General features: G+C 43.0%; 1 protein-coding gene across 8 annotated transcripts in view; it reads right to left on the bottom strand.

Moving 5' to 3' along the window:
* The window catches only part of ENOX1 (ecto-NOX disulfide-thiol exchanger 1), a 618533-nt gene that overhangs the window by 481524 nt on the left and 113068 nt on the right, over nt 1–23941 (bottom strand). For all 8 annotated transcript variants that reach the window (XM_036831995.1, XM_036831988.1, XM_036831989.1 and 5 more), the window contains one exon: nt 8999–9064. The gene's annotated coding sequence lies outside the window, so the exon portion shown is untranslated. The remainder of the gene's footprint in view (nt 1–8998; nt 9065–23941) is intronic.

Genomic DNA, 23941 nt, shown 5'->3' with positions numbered 1-23941 from the left:
GTGTTACATTTCACTTTGGTTAGTTTCCTTATATAATTATCCTGAGGTTATCCCCAAAGCCTCCCCCAGATTTGTAAATTTCCTCTCAGTAGGAACAGATCAGGTGTTTTATCAATTTCATCATCTTCAAACTGAAGCCCTCTACCTACTCCTGTTGAGATCAGTGGATAACTTGTTCCTCTGCACAGCTGGCTCTTATGTTGGTCCCGTCTCTGGGATCTGGGGTCTTTTTGGTTTACCCTGTCATTTATTGGAGCACATCATAGTGTTGTCAAGTTTCATGACAATGTACTGGTATTACCTTTTTATTGGGAAACTCCTATCTTTGGTCGGGGGAGACTTTGTTGAATTATTCCTTTGATGGTTTTCTGTCCTCTGTTTTCTATATTCTCTCAAGTTGGTGCTGCTGTTTTTGGACGTTGGACCTCATGAACCAATCCTATAAATTTCTTATTTTTTCTACATTATTTTCTATTCTTTCTCTTTTACTTCACATTCTGGGAAATTTCCTTAACTTTATCTCCCAACCCTTATAAATTCTCTTCTGTTTTCACAGTTGTAATATCACACCTTATTTATCTGAAGATACAAATGATTTCTTTTTTTAAGATTTTTTCTTCCTGCAAAGGTTCTGTTTTCCTCCAAGTTGCTTTTTTTCTGTTTGCATGTTTTAGTTTCTGTCTCTCATAATAGAGACTTTCCTTAAATGTCTGATGATCCTTGGCTGTCTGCTGGTAATTATTGGTGAGGCCTGAGAAAGTCAACAGGAAGGTTTTGTGTGTGGGGAGGGGTTGATTTGAGATTTATTTTAGGATTGTTCTAATTAGGCCTCTTCTTTGGGAACCCCTGATGTCAGTATCCTCGAGTTTTAGTTTTAGGTCATAATCCCAGGGAAGTCTCCTGCAGATAGGGTATCATCCTGTCTGCCCTCAGGCTAGGGGGCAGGGAGAAGAAGGTAGTTATGGTTCTCAGGATTTGGTAAATCGGTGCAATCTCCCTGATTTCAAGACTATATAATACCACTTGACTTTTCCTGATACCTTCCAATACAGAAACCTCTATTTTATCATTTGTACAGAAAAAAAAAAAGTCTCCATTCCTATTATGGAGTGAAAGAGGGGCAGTTAGTTACCTGCTTGTATAAAGTTGGGGAGCAGATCTGAACTTTCAACCAATACTCCTAATTTTAGTCCTATCTTCACTCTCATTTCCAAGGGGTTCTTGTTGCTGAAAATTCCTGAGCTTCGTAGAAGTCGTCAGTGTAAACTGGGCTACTTCTTCCTTTCTCCTCTGCTCAGTAAGCTATCACTCATCCACCTGTATCCCAGATTCCAAAATGCTACGGCTGTTGCCCCATCCCTTTGTTCTTATAGATATGTAACTTAAAAAAAAATCCCTTAAGTGTCACTTTAATCGTGTTTCAGGAAGTGCCAGGAACTAAATAAAACATGTACCATATTTAACCTGAAACCTATTAGTCACTCTTCATCCTTTCATGTTGACATTGAAATGGGGATTACTCAATTTTTAAAAAAAGAATTTTAACCATTTAGACAAGACTCAATGTTCAGGTGGAATAGGAAGTAGGGAAAAGAGAAATTTGGGGTGAAACTGAATTTAATAATTGTATGTTTTTTGTAAACAAGGATGTCACATTGTCCTAACGATGCATTGGGCATTGTGGGAAATAAAAATATGTCCTTATTTCAGAACAGCCTTTAAAAATTCTCAGAAAGGTTAAATATTAAAGAGGTCCTTGAATGGATGATTAGTCTAAAAAAGGGTATCTGGAGGGAGGAAAACCATGACAGAAGAGTGGAACGGTGAGAGGCAAACTCAATGGAGGAAAAAGGACTTAAACTCAGTTTCGAAGAATAAACGTTACAAACATTTCTATTGTACAGTCTGCATAATGTGTATTAGATACAAAGTGATCAATTGATGGAGAAATAAGATTTATTTAATGCAGACTAAGGCAGAAAGGGAAAAAAGCTCTTCTACTTAAAATACAGCTGCTTTAAGTTTTTACTCTCAGTTTTTCACCATAGTGGGTCATTACGATGTTGAAATCATTTTTTAAAATACCAGTTTAAGTTCACTACAAACTTGTGAAAAGAGATTCAGTGAACTATACTTTTCAGTGATGTTCAGGTTTTGAAGTTACACTCCTATGGATATTGAAAACACCATTATCATTGAAATACCTGCTGGTAAAACAACCTTGTTACTGTGTGCCTGCAACCCTCTAGTTCCTAACGCCATTTATCTCACTGAAATAAACGTCTTCACAGCATGATTCTTGATAACACACAGATTTAAGGACTATCATGATTGCCTTGGGCAGCCTGACTCTAATTGGATGGATCTAGATATGAGAAGAAGAATTCCGAGGAGAGCATTGTGCCTGTTTGAAAATGGGATGATGCCGTGCAAAGACCAATCTGCCTTCGGCGTCCGGCCTGGGCAGGGGCAGGTGGCAGTTCAGTGTGGATGGGCTGTGGGAGAAGTCTAAACGCAGAAGCTCTGTGGGGTGGGGAAGGGACTCTAAAGCATAATGAGCCTGTAACTTGGGAGACAAAGGGGAGACACTGAAGTTTTCTGAAGAGGCAGTCATATCATCAAAGAGATATTTCTCAAAATCATGGAATCTGCCAGTGCTCTACAGGGCCGAAAACCAAGTCACAGGCCACTGGTCAGACCCTAAGTAACACAGAGGTCCAAGGTCACGCGAGGCTGGCCTGGGCTGCGCGGCAATGGACGTGTGAGAGAACTCACTGCAGAGATCAATGAAACTGAATCATCTCTACTTACAGTACGACAGACACAGTCCATCAAGGAAAAGGGATGGGACTGAATTAGTACCGACGAAAGGACTTACACTGAAGTTGTGTTTCAACTAAATCCATGGTCTCCTCTGGCTTTTAATTCAAGAAACGTTTGCTGAGTATCTACTACATGCGAGGCAGATGGGCTTTGCTCATCACTTTGTCTCGTTACCTTATAAGCTGAATGTCAAAAATTCCAGCTAATTGATTTCACAGACTGATTGATGTTCTTCAGTAAGAACAACAGATTGATTCTTTTATAAACAGCAATACTAATTCTTCCATTATGTTCTTCTCTCCCAGTGCACAGAGTCCAATGGACTTTAGGGCCAACTCGATAGGAAGAGCAGAAGAGAGGCATTAAGAGAACAAGGTCCATTAGGCCCAATATTGCCTCAATTACTTTAATTCCATTATTCCTGTTCATATTACTCCTTTAATCGATCTCTCCTTTCAGTTATTCATACTTACCCTCCTCAAAATCACAAGTAATAGGATTATGGTCTTTTGAGCTCAGTGGCAGCAGACTTTCAATATATTTATATGAATATTTATATAAATATATATTTATATTTCTGAATTTGTGATTGTCCCCAGATCTGCAATGGAGAAGTCTTAAATTGAATCAAGTCTTCCAGAGGCCATCTCTTAGAAAGATGCAGAGCTTCTTAATGCAATATAGGTGCTTTTACCTGTTATGTCATTTGTCACTCGCTGTCAAGACCAGGCTTAATGGCTTTCTAAGTTTCTTCTTCCCATGTTTCAGCCTTAGGGCGGTTTAACTACTTTTCAAAGTGGACCGCTTTTCTGTTCGTATCCCAGCTTTTTGTTTAATGTAATCCTTCTCCCTTCACCAACAATTATTCTGCCCTGCAAGAGTGTCATCTGGACCTTACATTAACCACTGCCTCTTCCATACGACAAGTAATCAACCGCTCGGTTCCACCTCTGTAGCAGCCTTACAAATTAAAGGAGCTCTGTTTTCCCTCCACTCTTAGCAAACATCAATGCAGCATTTATAATATGTAAGAGGCTGCACTTTGAGCACAACAGGACACGTAATAGGTATGCAGCCCGTTTCCTCAGCACCTGCCGGCCCTTCTGAGGGTGTTATAGAGCTAACCCATGAGATACGAGAGGCATGTGACACTGTGATGTGAGGAGTCCATTGAAAGTTCCCCTGCAGTGAGGAAGGGGTAAATAACTCATGAGTGGAGAAAAGTTTCATAAAGGGGATGGATTTGAGTGATGTCCTGAAGGATGGGGGGGGTTCTGAAGATGGAGGCTGGAAGGACAAAGGAACAAACTGTGTGTGAGAAGCAAAGCAGGCGAGTGCAGCCAGGACAGATGATTTACAGAGTAAATGACCCAGCAATCCCACTACTGGGCATCTACCCGGAGGAAACCATAATTCAAAGAGAGTCATGTCCCACAATGTTCATTGCAGCTCTATTTACAATAGCCAGGACATGGAAGCAACCTAAGTGTCCATCAACAGGTGAATGGATAAAGAAGATGTGGCACATACATACAATGGAATATTACTCAGCCATAAAAAGAAACGAAATTGAGTTATTTGTAGTGAGGTGGATGGACCTAGAGTCTGTCATACAGAGTGAAGTAAGTCAGAAAGAGAAAAACAAATACCGTATGCTAACACATATATATATGGAATCTAAAAAAGAAAAAATGGTTCTCATGAACCCTAGGGGCAGGACAGGAATAAAGATGCAGCCGTAGAGAATGGACTTGAGGACACAGGGAGTGGGAAGGGTAAGCTGGGACGAAGTGAGAGAGTGGTACTGACATATATACACTACCAAATGTAAAACAGATAGCTGGTGGGAAGCAGCTGCATAGCACAGGGAGATCAGCTCGGTGCTTTGTGACCACCTAGAGGGGTGGGATAGGGAGGGTGGGAGGGAGACGCAAAGGGGAGGGGATATGGGGATACGTGTATATGTATAGCTGATTCACTTCATTATACAGCAGCAACTAACACACCATTGTAAAGCAATTATACTCCAATAAAGATGTTAAAAAAAAAAAGAGAGAGAGAGAGAGGGCGCTGAGCTCTTCGAGAGCCAGGTTAGGAAGCCCTGACTTCCCTCTAGCAGCAGTGAGGCTGGGAGGAGTTTGGCAGGAGATAAGCCTGTTAACACAGGCCGCCTCCTTGCAAGGTGCAGGATGAACCCGAGGCAACTGCAGGTTGCAGACCTGAGATGGAAGGAAGGCTCACAGTATGTAAGGGGAGCTTCTCCATCGATGTCTGCTTTCCCGCAGAGCCTCAGCCAGCCCTACACCCTCCCTCCCACCTCACGCTCCAGCAACGCCGCCCGAACAGCAAGCAGTACACACACACCCTGCTCCCCACACCTCCCTGCTACGCCGCCCGCCCTTTCTCCTTTAGGATGTTCTCTCTCCACCACATTGGTCCATCTGGCAAGGTTCTCACTCTCTTCAATCTCCGCTCAAATGCCACCTTCTCTGTAAAGCATTTCCTGACTTCCCCAAGCCAACTCCGTTGCTCTTTTTCCTGTGTGTGAGGAGCACATAGTAGAGAGGCCCGTCACAGCAACAACTTCCGCATGACCATCTCCCACCTAAACTGTAACCACCTTGACGTTATCCCCAGAGCCACTCTTGGCACATGTGAGAAGGACAATGCTTGAATGGATGAATGAGTGAATGAACAAATGAACAAACCGAGTGGTCATATAAAAAACAAAAGGAAGGAAAAGCCGCGAAAATGATGGTCAGAGATGAAAAGGGGAAAAGAAAGTAAAAATATGAAAGAATTAGAGAAAACTTGAGAGAGCTTGGTGAGAGCTAAGTGTCAGGGCAGCAAGACATGGAGAAGTATGCCGAGCTTCTGAGTTCCCTGCCAGAAGCCCTCTGCTCTTCTTCATGACTTTTATATTATCAGCTTAAAAGCTCTGAGTATAAACTTACAGATTTCAAAGAATCAAAAACAGAACCGCCAGGAGACAGGCAGAAGAAGAACCCAAAGAGAACAAACAGTAAGATTCGTATCTTAACTTACCCGTGTGCAAACATGTTCTGAGAAAGTCTGATAGAATCTTGATTCAAAGTATAATTTCTTTAATTAAAATGTTTCCCGTGTATCATAAAAACACTCTAAAATTTCAGAGGTCTTAAAACTACCGTGTTAATTATTAACTAAAAAAACCATAAAAATCAGTTCCCCTTTTTTTAAAAATCAGAGTTGCACAGTGAATATGCGTATTATTATCAATTCCACGAAACAGGTATATCTGAACTTTCAGAAATCTCAGATTAGAGAAATTGGAAAGTGCAAAATGGAAGAGGGGAAAAGACTTAGCAACAATAAGTTAGTTTTTAATTTTCATTTCTGGTTTATTTCTCTTTAATGGTAGAGAAGTGTTAGGTACCCACAAAATAACCTAGTTATTAAAATAAGATTTATTAGAATGTCATAATTGTAGCAGTGCCACTTTAGGGTACTAAACAAGCTGTTTAAGGACTGTTTAACAACCAAGATGCAATTGCTCACTGAACTCCACACATCATCATCAAAGAGCTCTTCCACCATCACTCTGATATAGTCATTGCGTGACCAAAACAAACTGTTTTACTTTTAATTTAGGCCTGTAGACATTCTCACACACCAAACGAGGGGATTCACATGGAAGTTATTATAGAAGGATAGTAAGCACTTGTAATAGAGGGTAGTCAGCACTTCAATAAGATGGAAAAGACAACCAAGCAGTGGAGGCGCCAGGATGAAGTTATACAACCATATACGATGGCATTTGGTGGAACCGTGCCTGCAGGCATCACACACACCATAAAAATTTGCCTTGTGATTCACCAGTTTTGTTAGGACTAATGTCAGCGTGAAAAAGGCTAAAATGAATTTTTATTTTCATTTTCATTTTCTACGGCCTGTCATCATCTTATAAATCCAGTGCTGTCTAGGCCAACACTATCCCTCGGCCATGGGATGACCTGCAGCCCCACCCCCAGGAATAGGAAAGCTTCCGTGGGGTTGGGAGGCCTGGAAGTCAATTATCCCAGCCCACCTGATGTCCAGCCTTGGGGAGGCCAGGTGGGAGCCACACGGTCTGTATCTAGATGTTGGCCTGCCCACCTGTAGCACTAACCCGAGGCCTGAAATCAGTTCACAGGGTCCTGAAAGATGCCTGCTTCGTTCCCAGGACCAAGTCCCCACTGGCCTTCGACCTCTCTCAGCAGGAGGCTTCCTTTTGGGACAGAAAGGTAATCCTTTCCTGGAAGTCACAGTAGATACGTCCAGAAAGCTCTACCCTTGCAGGAAATAAGGGTTTTCTAAATAAACATCGCGAGGAACGGATAATTTAAGTGCTATCTTGAGACCAGGATCCTCGCATGTTACCAATACTCAAATCTAAGCAACACGCAAAAGACCATTGCTAATAATTTCTACCCGAGGAAGCACAGAGAAGAGAGAAGACACAACGGGAGCAGACCTGTTTCAGGACTGCATTTAGAGATGAGAGCTCTGGAACAGACGTTAAATTTAATAAGCGCAAAGTGATGCAGCTGGAAAGAAAGAATAGCCCGGCTAAGTATGATTTCAATGGTATTGAATTAGCTGGAAAGATATCTTGATGTCCTGATAGAGGTGGCATGTAAATTGCCAGCTCAGCCTGCCATGCAGTAGAGAAAGCGGGTCTGGCTCACAGAGAGGGCTACATTTTAGAAAAAGTCTACCTGCTCTTACTTTTAAAGGAAAGCTCACGTCCCGTTTATGATGTTGTTGAACTTGGACTATCCTAAAAGTAAGAGGTCGCTGAGGATAAGGGAGCAGAAGAGCTGCCCATCTCTGGTCACTGCACTTTGCTTTTGCCAAATGAACTTGACCACGGTCATTACGGTCTTTGCCATTCATTCAACCAATATTAAGCAACAAGCTTTGTGCTAGTTTCTTTAGGGCAAACCAAGAGGAACGAAGTCCCCTTCCCTTAGATAGTGTTATGGGTTGAATTATGTGTGCCAAAAAGTATGTGGAAGTCTTAATTAAATGTGGCCTCATTTAGATGTAGAATCTATGCAGATGGTCAAATTATGATGAAGTCATTAAAGGAGTCCCTAATCCAATATGATAGGTGTCTTCAAAAGGGCAGAAATTTGAACACAGGGATAAACAATGCGAAGACACAGGAAGAAGACGGCCGTTCATAGGCCAAGGAACACCTGAGGCTACCAGAAGCTAGGAGAAAGGCATGGACCATATTCTCCCTCACAACCCTCAGAAAGAACCAAGCCTGCTGACACCTTGATTTCGGATTTCTAGCCTCCAGAACCGCGAGATGATAAGTGTCTGTCATTTAAGCCACCCAGTTTGTGTTCCTTTGTTACAGCTTCCAGAGAAAACTAATACAGACTGGGTCACAAAAGAAGCAAGGCCGATGACAAAATTGCCATGGTCAATGGAACTCCTGTGTGGGTCTATCCACAGATGGTTTGATTCAATTAACAGGGCCAGGTTCAGTCAATGGACCAGAGATCAACACCATCTACGTCCGTTCCATAAAGACCATCAAAGAAAGAGATGGTTTATATCCTATACAGAGGCTGACCCAATGTTTAATACTCTAAAAAGATGATTAGAAAGAAAGAAGCCATAAAGGTTAACGGAAAATTAATCTTGGTGACCTACTGGGGCAAATCAAAGTTGTGGGACATACATTTATTTAAAAGGAAAATGCAAAGAATCTTTAGAAGGGCAACTTCAGGTAAGGGGACAGAGATAAGACTTTAACTAGAAGAGTCTTCAGTACTCATCTATTTACATCAATGTTGAAAAGATCAAAGCCTTCTGATGAGGTAATAAAGATGAACAATAGCAATAACTCTATGTTAACACTGTAGAAGATGGAAAGAGATTCCAGGTGACCAGTCCTGTTTCCTCCCTGGATGTCTACAGAGCCCCTGTTGTAGGTACTCTGAGATGCTCCCCAAATGCACATTAGTTCACTGAGACCACCCATGACTGGCCCTCTGCACCCCGGTATAAGTGAGTAAAACGCACACAAGAGAATGATGTCAACTGAATGTCAGCTTAATCAAAGCTGCATCACTTCTCATACAGTGACAAGCAACCTGCCAGTGGCCGTGCTCGTCGCTTGCTGTACCCACCATCCCTTTACCTGAACATGGTGAGCGCTCTCTCCTCCACGGTTTATAAGGATGGCATCATGCTGGCTGCAAAGGACCTGTAAAATAAAGACAGCCGTGTTAGAGAAAACGTCCAACAGCAAACTCAGAGAGCTGTTGGAATATACAAAAGCAGATGCAAGGTTTCACTTGCAAAGTTCTGTCGATCTTCCAAAGAATATTTCTGCTTTAAAAGTCGTCCTTGTTGCTAAAGTAGCTACACCAGGGCTGGGGTCAGGGCCAGGGCTCCCCAAATCTGGAAAAGCCTACATAAATCAAGCTGTATATTAGTTAAGGGCAGTACAACCTAGAGTATCATTTGAAAGCAGTTTTGGGGGGCTGATCAGTACAGGGTTACTCTTTTTAAGTGTAGGAAAGACTTCCTGCAAATTTCCAAGTTGACATAAGGGTTAGATATTTCTACGTTTTCTCTTAGGAAGTCTGTGGTTCCTCAAACTATAAAAATGCATCTACATATTTCCATAGAATAAATCCCAACTTTATTTACTAGAAAGTATTTTAAAATCTTGTTACTCGAGTCAGGTCTACAGACCACCAACATCAGCATCACCAGGGAGCCTGAAATGCTAAAACCTCCTGAAACAGAATCTGTATTTTCACAGGATCCTCGAGTGATTCCTATGCACATTCATGTCTGAGAAGCATGGTTCTGAAGCTCCTTATCTATCTGACCTGCAATTACTAGAATCACAAGAAATAGGTTGCCTGAAACTTCAAGACTGTCCTCTGGTGTCCAGAAGTTAATGGAATCACAGTGCCTTTATTACAGCTGAATAAAGTCCCCAGAAATCCCTTACTGCTGGCTAAGTCAACTTTTCTCTTTCAGAATACGTGGGCTAATTGTACACTTATACCTAAAGCACAGTTGATTCTAGAAGACTTTTGTTTTACACTTACAAAAGCAGCACCATAGCCATTCATTCATTCCATAAGCAGTTACTGAACATCTATTTAGATGCTCCATAATATCCAACATTGGGTCAAGAGCCCAAAGTGTAGGGGAAGAACAGAAATTACAATAGGAATGGGAGCTCTAATAGGGAAAGGTTGGCACCAGAAGCCAGGGTGCAGAGGAGGGCACTGGTGCACACTTAGAAAGCACCTGACCCAGACCTGGGACACTGCGAGGGCTTCCTGAGCTGAGCTTCGAAAAAAGAAGAGGAAAGATGTTTCAAGAAGCAGCCCACCTGTAGGCGCAGTGAGTGTGGTGCTGGGTTAGGGCAAGTACCCAGCCCAGCGATGAAGGAGTCAACTACCTTTACTTAGAAAAAGTATTGGATTGTGACTGTATAGAGTTGTTTTTCTCAACTGCTTTGAATATTTGTATGCACGAGCTCTAAAGCCGGAAGCCGTTAGGAACATTTTTTCCCCTTCAGCTCCCCTACCTGCAGACAAGGAGGAATGGCAGACATCAAATGCAAGCAGCACTGACTCAGAAGTCTGCTGAACACTGCAAGGGGGCAGGGACAACAGAACTCAGTCTCCGCATCTGCTCTCTGATCACACAGAGTCACAGAGTCAATGCAGCTGCAACCAGCAATACAGGGACCATAAAGAGAATGGCATTAAAGTTAATACAAAAGTCAGGAAACTGTCTTCGGGGAGGGACACTGGCTCTTTGGCTGCTGCATGGCTGGGAGCAATTGAAGGCTCTCGGTGAGACCACAGTGTGCATGCCCCTCTCTGTGCCTGTCTCCTCTCCCTACGTTTAAGTAGTCCTTATCCTGCCTCCTTCCCCCTTGCTTCCTCTGACTCATTCTCCTTCTCCCTTACCACCTCCAAGTGCCCTCCCATCTCTAATTCAACTCTCTTCTTCTCCTTTTCAATCTGCCTGCTTTCTCACCCCCTCCTGCTATGAGAAGAAGGAGATGAGGGAGAGAAGCGAGGATAACAGAGCATCTTTCTACCTTTCCCCCCTTGACCTCTTTTCCCTGTTCCTCACTAATGTGCCCATACTTCTTTCCCCTCTTCTACGCTCTCTCCTTTCCCAGAGTCAAACCTCTGTTATCAGCGTGTAGCCAGACCTCCCAGGCACAGAGCTTGGAAATTATAGGAAAATTGCTGGGCTCGTCTGCTGTCCCATCGTCACACTTGGAGTTCGCAGATTCTCCCAACCTGCTGCCAGGTCAACAGTTGAGAAGGCAAAAAAAACAAACTTTAGGGACTTCCCTGGTGGCACAGTGGTTAAGAATCCGCCTGCCAATTCAGGGGACACAGGTTCGATCCCTGGTCCAGGAAGATCCCACATGCCGCGGAGCAATTAAGCCCGTGCTCCACAACTACTGAGCCTGCGCTCTAGAGCCCGTGAGCCACAATTACTGAGCCTGCTCACCACAGCTACAGAAGCCTGCACGCCTAGAGCCCGTGCTCCACAACAAGAGAAGCCACCGCAGTGAGAGGTCCGCGCACCGCAACGAAGAGTAGCCCCCGTTCGCCGCAACTAGAGAAAGCCCGTGCGCAGCAACGAAGACCCAACGCAGCCAAAAACAAATAAATAAATTTATTTTTAAAAAAACTTTATAAATGTAGTAAGCTAGCATTTTCTTAGCAGTTTTTAAAATGTAGAACAATGCTGGGCTATTCAGCTGCTGTGCTCAAAGGGTACCGAGACGTAAAATATACTAGGCAAAAGGATTTCATTCTATCTCCGGTTTTTCCTAAGGACGCTCCCTTCAACCCACCATGAATCCAACCCTTTCCTTAGTGTTCGTCTTACCCCTCTTTGTGCCGATCCCCCAAACCCTCCTGGAATGACTGAAATGGGCCTCATTACAGGCAGGAGTTACCAGAGTGCTTCCTGACAAAGACACAATGCAGCACACAAAAAGGCTCATTTAACGCCCCATCAGGAAGCCTTACAAGTTACAGCTTAATAAATATACGAAGATTATTATAATACAGAAAATGTCTGGTACCACCACTTCCTGCATGAAATGCACTTACGGAGTACTCTACAGAGTCGGCTGTGATATGGCAATCTCACACATACTCTTTGAATTACAGAAAAGCAATTTGGCTTTCTTTAGGTATTTTACTCTTATTTTCACCCCTGTGAACGATCAGCAAAACTCTGTAGACAAATCTGCTTTGCTCACCCTTTTATCCCAGCGCCTAGATGTAGTATGTGCCCCTGGCATATAGTATATGCTCCCCAAATGTTTGATGAATGAATGAGTTAATTAATCAAAGAATCAACTGACCAATCAGTATTAGCCTAAGACACAACAGAATTAAGCAGCTGGAGGGAAATACTATGGCACACGGATGAACTTTGAAAATTTCCCCTAGGCTTTTGGCAGTGGCACCTAATCATAAGGTAAACACAGGGCTGTGGATGTAACTCACCTCCAAGAAGTAGAAAGGGCAGAGGGGCTGACTGGGCAGGGATACTGAGTGGTCAGATGTGACAACTAACATTCTAATAGCAAATGAGCAAACAGAAAAACTCTAGAGAACAGACAAAAGTTCTCCAAAAAAAAATACAGTAGCCTGGGATAAATTAGTCAGTCCCTCCGTTTGTTCGAATGATACTTTGTCCAGACCCTGTAATTACTGATGCTCTCATCACACCTTTACACTTCTTCAACAGTTTCTGAGTCAAACTAGGAAGTAAGGACCTGATCATAGCTCACCAAGATTTCATAGGCAAGCCAAGGAGGCTCCAGAACGGATTCGCTCTGTAGACCAGGAAAGGGATTGCAATCCTATCTTGGAAAAGGGAAAGAGGAGACACGACAGGTGGAGCTAGGTCTAAATGGAACCCCAAGGGGTCCTGCCTCTCTGGATTCATGTCAGAATTCAGGGACCAGGTTAGCAGTTCCCTGAAACAGGGATGCAAGTCACTCCATATCAACCAACCAAGAATTAGAGCAGAGCTGGCTTAGCCAGCAGTGTAATTTGTTATATCTGGCTCTGAATCTCTTAAAAATGTATTTCATCAACAGTATATAATCAATAGTATTTCTAAAATCAGCATGTACTTTCTTTGTGTTCAAAAATCATGAGTGTTTCTTTTTAACGTTAACAACATTAACGCCATGAAAACCATTGGGCTGAGATGGTCACCCCTCCAGAAAAGGCCTCTTCAGAAACCCATCCAATTTTCATGTAGAAAGAGCCTCCTATGTTAACTTTCAACTCCACTGCCCCCTCCGACCTGAAACAGTTTTAACGAAAGCCCTGCACTCACATCTGAAAAGAAGGATTTGCCTCTTGAGGAAAAAACTTTGACAACTCTAGAACACATGTATTTTAATTTAAATCTGACCCAGAGTAAAGTACCTCAATGACCCATCAATGGAAAAAGAAAAAATATCTTTAAACAATCCCTAGATGTTACTTACATTACCACATCTGCGTATCATGAGACCTAGATTTGTTACCATTCAACAGACAGTGCTTTCTAATAATAAGGAATTGAGGAAAAGATAGCATGTTTTAATCTTCCGTCCCCTTAAGTTTCAGTTTGAGGTTTCTGGCAGTATAGTTTCCTAGCTATATATGGACCACAGACAGCTCTACGATTTCAGTGTTACCTATACAACATTATAAATATTTAGAGGAAGAAAAATAGTTGTATTTGCCATCTGTATCCACTCCCTAAAGCTCTACAGCTATGTTTTTGCACTGGTCACCACCCAAAGCCAGTTCTGAGTGCCAGCTCCACCTGTGATTCACACAATTCCTTTTCCATATCAACTCCCTGTTCAGTTTACCAGCACCTCAACATTTGTGGATTTCTTCTAATCTCACCTCAATAAGCGACTGCTTATGGGAGGATAAAAACCCACTTCTTCCCACAACATTTGGGTGCACGTGTGTATCTGAGTGTTTGTCTCTCATATGATTTCCAAGTTAGAACTCAAGGTCAAGTAGACAAATAGTGCGTACACAACAAGAGCTACAGCATGAAAACAGATCAAGGAAGGGGGGGCCCCCTCCCATCACTTCCACTACATCCCTGAAAGATATGATCCAGATAACCCCCTTCCCAGCCCCTAGATCCAGCCAACCCCTCCATTAAGCAGACCTTCCTGAGAGAGGGGTCTGGGTGAACGCCACTGTAAGAGACGGCCACATATTTCCACAGTTTATGAGGATAAAGCAATTACAGCTTCAGCCATTCATGAATAAAGCCTCTTTAACATTTTAATGAGAACATTAAACTCAGCTGCACTTGGTTTGGTCTCCCTAGAAAGTCTGTTAGGTTGAAGAAAGTTTCTTCAAGAAGCAGTAATGAAATTGCAGGTCTCTCTGTGCCGCCAGGGCATGACCGGGCCACAAACACGGGCTGCCTGATGTCTCTCCTGAACGAGCCCATATATTCTGGTAAGGCTACCGTTTGGTAAATGAGAAGAGGCATCTGGAGAAACACCTTCCTCTCTGCAGTATTTGTGGGCTTGTGTGTGCTCACTCATTTTATATCTGACTTGTCTCCTAATTCGTTTTTTATGTTATACACAGCTTGGAGTACAATGTGTGACTCAATAAATGTAAAATTATACTTTTCCGCTATTTTCCCTTAATCATTTTCTACCGCCTCTGTTCTCTCTTGCACAAGGCTCCCAACTGCCGCTTGCCTGGAGGCCCATTAAATTCAGCAGACAACCAAGAGAGCTTCAGAAGCCAAAGGTGAACAAGAAATAATTCTCAGACTCGGTGACTTAACATGAATGTCTGCCTCTTCCTCCGAACAAAACCTGGAGCAGTGTGAATGAAAGAGTTTGTCACCTTGAAGACCAACTAGGAGAGAAGAGTAAAGCTAAAGCAGGTTCATCTATTGAAGGTCACTGATGCATTCAACTCTCCCAACATTTACTGAGCATCTGCTATGCACTAAGAACTGTTCTAGACACTGGGGCGCAACCAGGAGTGAGGCAGACAAGACTTTTACTCTCACAGAGCTTGAAATCTCGCGGGAGAGACAGGTAGTAAACAATAAAAGAAAATGTCAGAGGGTAACAAGTGCTAGAAAGAACCTGCAAGAAGGTGATGTGACAAGAGAGGTTAGTTAAAGGGGTGGACAGGAAAAGGTGAGCAGAGCAAAAAGCTAAAGCAAAATCCTTAACGTCATGGAAAGACAGGGAAGAATTTCCAATGCATATCACTAAGTGAAAGAAGCTATTCTGAAAAGGCGACACACTGTATGATTCCAAGTGTATGACATTCTAGGAAAGGCAAAACTACGGAGACAGTTAAAAGATCAGTGGTTGCCAGGGATGAGAAGAGGGAGAGAAGAATAGGATTTGAAATATGCTTTGAAAGAAGAGCTGACAGGATTGGTGATGGATAGATTGGAAATGAGAGATGAGGGAGAAAGAGAAGTCAAAGATGATTTCTGCATAAGAAGAGAGACCATTCCCCGAGAGAGGGAAGACCCTTGGGAAACGACCTATGAAGACCACACAAGGTGCCATGTGGAGCCCTAAGGAAGCAGTGGGGGTCCGAGTTCACCAAGGGGAACTCAAGGTCAACTTGCTTGACCTCTGCCTTAATGTGAGTAGCAGATGTGCGCATGTGTGTGATACATACACTCACATACGTGGACATATGCAAATATGTGTCATGCTTAATAGATGGGTTTTGCAATTCAAAGCAAATCTGAGATCATTTCAACCATCTTTCAAGGAATAAAGAGAAAGAGTTGTGTTATTGTTGTTGTTTCCATTAACGTGCAAGGAAGCTGAGGGCAAATAGGGGGAAGAGTCTTTCCGGAGATCACACAGCAAGGGGTCAGCAGAGCTGAAACAAGGAACCAGGCTTCCCTGCAGGAGTTCACACCACGCATCACACCCTCTGAAAATCATCCGGACCGTTCAGGGCACCCGCGAGCACCACGCTTCATGAGGGAACACGCACCCGGGATGAGGGAAGGGTGGGGTTGATGCGGCCTCCTTTCCTACAGCGAGCTCATCCCGTCTGGATGCTATTGAAATCATCCATAAAATGTGGTTGACAAATCTAAGAAATCAATAACATGAAAGCAAACCTCACAGAGAGCAGATCAAATATTCAAGTGCAATGGGACACTGATTTTTAAGAAGCAAGGAGGCGCTTTTTTTTTTTAATTTTATTTATTTATTTATTTATGGCTGTGTTGGGTCTTCGCTTCTGTGCGAGGGCTTTCTCCAGTTGCGGCAAGTGGGGGCCACTCTTCATTGCGGTGCGCGGGCCTCTCACCATCGCGGCCTCTCTTGTTGCGGAGCACAGGCTCCAGACGCGTAGGCTCAGTAGTTATGGCTCACGGGCCCAGTTGCTCCGCGGCATGTGGGATCCTCCCAGACCAGGGCTCGAACCCGTGTCCCCTGCATTGGCAGGCAGATTCTCAACCACTGTGCCTCCAGGGAAGCCCGGGACACTGATTTTTAAACAGACATGTTAATTATGAACAACACGGCTTCTCAGGCACTAGCCCTTCAGAAACCTCCTCAGGGATACACATAAGGAGCTTCCTCAGAAATGGAAGAAGGTGGCCTAACACCACCTCTTCATACACCTCCCCAGGACCTCCTCCCCTGTGCCTTAGGTTTCCCGAAGAACACCCAAAGCACTAAACACATTTTAGGAAAAGGGAAAACCAGAGTTGACAGGTCAGGTTTTTGCAATATTATTTAAAGGAGTAAAATGCAACTAGATGAAATCACCACTAAAACCATTCCGGTCATGTCTGAAGAAGACAGGGGGCAGGCCCAGGAGGAGTGGGCACGCTATCTCGTCTGCCTGCCACCTCTACATGGCTTCAAAACAGACTCTCCTCTTTTATCTACCAGGCTCTCCCTCATCATCCACCAGGCTCTCCCTCATCATCCACCAGGCTCTCCCTCATCATCCACCAGGCTCTCCCCCTCATCATCCACCAGGCTCTCCCTCATCATCCACCAGGCTCTCCCTCATCATCCACCAGGCTCTCCCTCAGAAGCTGCGAGGTCTCCCACCTCGACGTTTTGAAGTCTGAAAGGGAAAGAGGGGCTGTCTGCCTCTGTGTTTCCCGCTGTGAGTCATACACTCCCTGCTCTTACTGAATGTAGGCTGTTTGTTTTCTTGTTGACTTGCAGACTTCCTCTCTGCTGCTCCTCTCTAATAATGTGTTGCCAAAGGACCTCTACAATGGCAGGCACAGGCCGGCTGATGGACAAGACCACAGCAAGTGGTACCCACAGTAACGACTGAGAGCGCCCAAAGGAGGCGGCTCGGGAGAAAGGAGTTTTGAGACGCTTCGTCAGCCGCACCCTGTCCTCCTAGCTGGAGATTGAGAAAATCACTTGTCAGCGTTAAAACCACATGTAAAGATGGGAATCACTCCCCCTACAACATTGATTTTCTTACCGAACGCTTTCACAGAGGCACATAGGACTGACGGGCTCTCTGCACACACGGAGGAGAGTGGACACCTGCCCTATTGTTAGATAGATGCTCAGGCAGCTCACTCCCTGAAACTACCCGCAGGCTCCCATTCACATCAATATCCTCCACCAGGCCCTATCTCCCTGTCCGCTCTGCCCTACAGAATCCTTTGTCCTGCTTGTACACATCATTTTCCCTAACTCTGTCTTCTCCTATCAGTAAAGTTTTCTTGCTTTTTTGGTAGTGTGGTTATTGAGATTTGCAAAGAGAGTTCAGGAAAGACAGATGGCAAGAAGAAAGGCAAACTGGGGATAATTCACAGGGGACTTGATTCAGAGAGTCTGCTCCTAGGAAGAGCCTAGTCAGCGAGCAAGATGGGCCGATGGTGGGAGGCCTGGAGGGCAGACGGGCACACAAGTAGGAATGACCAAAAGCAAGCAGTGGATTAGAAACCAGGGGGGCATTCGAAGCAGTGGGCTTTCGGCACCACTATGAGACATCTTAGAGGCAACCCTAGAGGCTGGAAGCAGAAGGTTGCAGGATGCCAGCGGTACCTGTCACTAGAAATGGCTAAGGAACGGAGTAGGCAAAAATAAGGCAAATGCTCACACTCTTGTCCCTTTATAGTCATAACGATCCCTCTGTACAGCTCTATTTCTTGTCTTTCCTTCACAGCTTGGGTCCAATGTCAAACGCTCTTTTATCCTCACAAGACACCTGAGACCCTGGCCAGACAATTATCAGAGTGATGATTCTATCTTTATACAATTAAACACTACAGCTTTCTTTGCCAAGCATTTTTCACATATACTGTGTCTTTTCATTCCCATAACCCTATGTGACATAAACACTATTAAATCAGTAAATCCAGGCTCAAAGAGATTTAAAAATTTTGCACAATGCCACCCAAGTGAAAAGAGCCTTCATTCAAACCCAGATCTTGTGGCTTGAGATTCTGTGCTTTCTAGAACACGCTGTTAGTATATTTCTTGTTCCCTAACTCTATGTGCTATAAATTTCACCAATCTAGGCTTCACCAATTCAGAGCTGCCGAGGCGATAAACCACCATCAAGTGATACCCCACTTACTTGGAATCTGGGAGGTGCTACAATAAATGTGCATCCAATATCGTACAGGGTGCCGGATGACGAAGCTACCAACCTAAATGTGGAGAAAAAGAAAGCTTGCCTTTGTTTAGTCATGAGGCCTACATCACCAACTTAGCACCAATATGCAATTAAAAAATTAATTAGATAACTACAAATGATTTAGTTCTGTTCTCACGGCTAATCAATGTTTTTTAAAATTCAAAAAAAATAATTCCCCCAAATATAAGAGGTATAATCTTAAAGTAGTAGCACTGAGTCTATAGGCTAAAATTAAAAACCACCACGGTCATATAGTTTTGTCATGAACTTTTATTATTTATTATATTATCCTGTAGCTCAAATTACTATTAATTCATATCTGCACCTCCTTAAAGAGTCCAGCATAAAGCTGGTCTCCAGATACTTGCTGAATGGATGGATGGATACATAAATGAACGAATGCATGTGTCCATCAAGCTACACTCCATGCCAGTGGAAGAGGGAAATGCCACTTGCTTCAAGGACAATGGACCAAGCCACAGAGACACAGATCCAAATCCTGCTATTTGCCAACTATGTCATCGTGGGCAAATTAACTCCCTCCTTGATTCTGAGCTTCCTCATCGGCAAATGGGGACAACTGAGTGCCACACAGAACTGGTGTAAGGATCAAATGAAGTCACAGACTTGGCACACTGCCTGGGTTGCAGAAGTTGCTGTAGCTTATTTACTTCCCCCTCTCTCTCCCGCATTTAGCGTGACCTCTTTCATCCCAACCTTCATAATGGTGCTTCAGTACACAAAACCCTGCTGTAAAGTTAATGGCCAAACATCAGATTTATTTACAGTGATGACCAATGTCCCCTCCACTAACATCAAACTTATTTATTCATGGTCTAGAGACAAGCTGTTATGCATAAAAGGTGTTCAACAGATTTCGATGACTAAATGTTTTGAGGACTAAATGAGTAAATGTCCCAGAGAAGTGAAGCTCATCCATACTCTTTATATTTGAAAGCTAAAATGTAATGTATACTTAACCACTTTGCTAAAAGAACAGGTCGAAAGAACTTTAACTTTTTCTTGACTCGGGGCTGTCAACATGAATTTAAGTTTTAGCACTGGAATAAGAAGTTACAGGGATTTCCCTGGTGGTCCAGGGGTATAGAATCTGCCTTCCAATGCAGGGGACACGGGTTCGATTCCTGGTCAGGGAACTAAGATCCCACGTGCAGCAGGGCAACTAAGCCCGTGCGCCGCAACTACTGGGCCGACACACTCTAGAGCCCGTGTGCCACAACTAGAGAGAGAAACCCGCACACCACAACTAGAGAGAAGCCTGCGCGCCATAACGAAGATCCCGCGTGCCGCAACTAACACCCGACACAGCCAATAAATAAATAAATAAATAATAAATAAATAAGTTATAATTCCTTGTATGCTTTTTAAGTCAGTAGATTTGCTAACACTAAATGTTCCCAGATTTCCACACTGTGGTCACAGCTTTCATTTCCTGTGGTCAGCAGCTTCATCCCCTGGAGGGCATGAGACACTGGGGAATTAACAAGACAAAGTCCCTGTCATCGTCAATATATGTATATGTATAGCTGATTCACTGTGTTATTAAGCAGAAACTAACACACCATTGTAAAGCAATTATACTCCAATAAAGATGTTAAAAAAAAAAAAGAGTTTATCAGGACTCATTCTCAGATATTTCTCATCTGTGGCCTCATGACACATATGTTTGGTAAGGGCTTGAAGGAGGGCCTGTATCCTTCCTAGACCAAGGAGGACTGCTCTACCCCTAATGTCTTCCACATATGAGGCACTCAACAAATACTTATAAGTAAATTAATAGGGTAAATAGTATGCAACCTTTGTAATTATCATTTTCTATTTGAAGACTTTATTCTAATCCATGACCAGGTCCCTTAGTTGTTTGAGGCTGTACTTTTTCATCTGCAAAATAAGGCAGCTGGGTTAAAGGATCTCTAAGATCCCTTCCAACATTAATCTTCCATGATCCTATACTTCTAGGCACCTGTGTATGTTCCAGATGATAGAGCTGCTGGAAATCCGACTACCAGGTAAGTGAGACCTTAGAGTACATAATGAATAAACAATGCATCCTTCACCCTCTAATACAGACATCTTCACAAGAAGATATTATCCTTGTACCATGGCAACAAATATAAAAAGAATGAGCTCTCTTATTTCTCTCACCCCTAACGTCATACATAATAGTAAAAAGATTGACCTTGGCATGTAAACATATTGATCCATTTTTTTTCCCCTGATACAAATGTTCGTAAGTGAAAAACTAGTATATCTCCAAAGTCAACTGCATTCAGGCAAATAAAATCTTAAAGGAATTTTTTTTTTCTCACAACTAAATCTAGTGCTTTCATTGACGCTCTGTTCCCAGCTATTTCTTGGTTCATATATTAACTTATCAGCTACGTTTGTTTAAATGATACTACAGTTTCACTGTTTGCACAGAAATATAATTCAACTCCTTTAAACTAGTCTAACTTTCTTAAAACTGAAACTTCTATATTAAAAAATTCACACAAACAGGAAGCAGATACTTTCAAACGCCAAGTCAAAGATTTGTCAACACAAATCTCTGCACAGCTAGGAGGGCACTTATGGGCACAGCTTCTCCCCTGGAGACAGAGGACGCCTTGGACAGCTTTCTCTCCCAGGTAAGAGGTAGGACGGTACACCTGTAAGTCCATCCTACACGAATTCAAAGTATACTTTCCTCCAGCGTTGTACCAAATCTCAAGGGAATGGGAAAAATGAATAAAACATATCATCTCTGCCTCAGAGGAGATGCAGCTAGGCCAAGTGAATGAAAACGGCGACACTGGCAAACAACTGCCTGGGATCGGAGGCTAGCTTTGCCATAATTAGCTGGAAACCGTGGGCAAGTTACTTAACCTTTCTGATCCAGCGTCCTCATCTGCATAGTGGTGCTAGTAACAGGACCTACCTCATTAGTGCTGTTAGGGGGAGTAACTACGTTACTGCTCTTCCTGGCACACAGTAAGCACTCAACGTTAGTACCTGTATCGTGATTATCACCATTATGAACAGACAACCCATGAGTTGAAAATTTTCACTGTTTTTTTTTTAGCAAAATTGAAGCTATAACAGATCCTAGGAAATAAAAGGAAAAAACAAAGTGGAAAACTATTTTTCCAACAAGTTTCATTTTTCTTGTGTCTTCCTGACAAATCCTAACCACATCTATTTCTCAGAGAGATGTAAAGATGGTGGTGGGTAGGGGTGTAGAGAAAGATGTAAGGAAATATGGGACAGAGAGAAAAAGAGAAGATAAGAGGGGGCAGGCAAGAGGAGCATTCCTGAGTTACCTAAAACCATCAGGTAGACGGGAGCTGAACAAAGATGGAGAGAACCTTTGTTGCAGCCTTGCCCTGGCTTGTTTCCTTCTCTGCCCAGAAAATCCTTCCTCAAGCACTGAACTACCACACTTATCTTTTCCTCACCACTCTGTGCTTTTCTTTCCACTGTTTACACCTTTGTGTTATCGAATATTAGATGCAGAAAGAGCCTTAGAAGTCACCTAATCCAGTTCCCTTATTTCATACGTGACAAACACTGAGGGCCAATAAGACCAAGTCATTTACCCGGGGCGGGACAGCCTGGCAATGGCACGGGCAACATTAACATAGGAATCCCGGTGCCCCTGGTCTGTGCTGTCTCCCTGAGGACAATAAAACGAGGACATTTACCCACATGGAGTCTGGCTGGCCTTTATCCCATCTGGCAGATATATAAGTTTTTATCTTGGGAAGAAAATCTTGAGAAATATTCCTAAATGAATTAACAAGAAGCTTACTGTTTTTAATTCAATAAACATGTTTTATTATTAACTTCATTGCCTGCTAAGCCTGAAATTAGGTTTTTCTATGCTTGGGCAGGTCCTCCCTCACCAATAACAGAACAATCAGATTTCAATTAAACAGATATTCTCACTTGGGCGACACACACACACACACACACACACACACACACACACACACACACACACACACACCCACACCCACACACACACACACACACACACACACACACACACACACCCAAAAGAGGCATTTAATCAAAGCACAGTTTGAGCCCATTCTTCTTGTTACTCTTCCTGCCTGTGTTTAAGAGAAGTAGATGTCAAATGTTACAAGATAAGGCTCTCTGAATACAGAGACTTCAAATCATTTATCTTCCAAAGTAGGAACAATTTCTTTGCTATTACTTCCTATGCTATTTCTAATCCAATAACAAAAGGCAGCCTAACCGCTGTACTCAACAAGCTTTTGTATCTGGCTTCTCCGAGTGCCCTCGGTATGCTGTGCCCAAACCAGGTCAATAGTCTCCTAAAGCCTTGACTTCCCTTCTTCCTAGCTTTCAGTTCCACAGTGGAAGACTCACACTCCGAAACCAGAGTCTTTTAGTACCGTTTAATAATATATACTTAAAAATAAACACTGTAAGTATGTTTTTCCGTTGTGGTTATAGCTCAGATCCTTAAGTGTAAGAATCTGGCTAAAACGTTTTGAAGCAAGAAGAAGCCCCTGGTTTGCTTACACTCTCCCCCTTTCCCTTTCCCTGCTATGAGGGTGGCTTCTTTCTCATTTGCTTCACTACGTGGGGTTTCAAAGCTGTGACCTCACTGTGATTAAGGGAGAGACTTTGGCCATCTTCTCACATTGTTTAGACTATAGGAACATCTGAATCTGGGCCACTAATAATAACTCAGCTCTGTTGCCTAAAGAAGTGTTTACTTTTAGTAGACTAGACCCACATAAAGCCTATTTATTAGAACTGTGCTTGGTAAGTGTTGTTTACATGGATTATACTCTACTACTACTAATATGTGCTTTGTTTTTCTTATTCTCTTTATTTTTCTTTCACAGTCGATATAGGCTGGCCACCAACGGTGGTGGTCCTAGTGGCTGCCATTCTCATTCATATGAATCCAATAATAGGAAAAGCAGAACTCAACATTGCAAAAACAAGTGTGGAAATCAAACACTGAAGCTTGGGAAGAGTTGAGCCCAAAATTTGAAAGTTTCTAAGAAAGAAAAAAAAAAGTTGCTGCATCCTCCTACCCTGCCTGCCAACTAGCAGTGGCAGTTCAGTCTCTCCAGATGCCTCTCAAAAAAAGAAGCACCACAAATGTAACAGGAGCTGAGATCCTGGGGGAAGCAATTAGATTTAAGCCGTTTTCAAAATTCTGTAAAAAAAAAAAAAAAAAGAAATCGGAAAAAAACCCCCACACCTGGCACTTGACATTTTTACATGTTCTGCTTAGCGCCTGTGGAATAACCCTCATATAATGACTAGTTGTCACGTTTATAAAATAAACCTCGGGTTTTTAATGTAATAGAATAGAACCACTAGGCTAGGAAAACAAACCACTTCAGAGGAAGAATGCGGCACATCACATGTAAACCTCA

Source organism: Balaenoptera musculus, chromosome 18, assembly GCF_009873245.2.
Source record: "Balaenoptera musculus isolate JJ_BM4_2016_0621 chromosome 18, mBalMus1.pri.v3, whole genome shotgun sequence".
NCBI classification, from domain to species: Eukaryota; Metazoa; Chordata; class Mammalia; order Artiodactyla; family Balaenopteridae; genus Balaenoptera; species Balaenoptera musculus.
The sequence above is the reverse complement of the archived record's forward strand: the minus strand, read 5'-3'. Positions and strand labels throughout refer to the sequence as shown.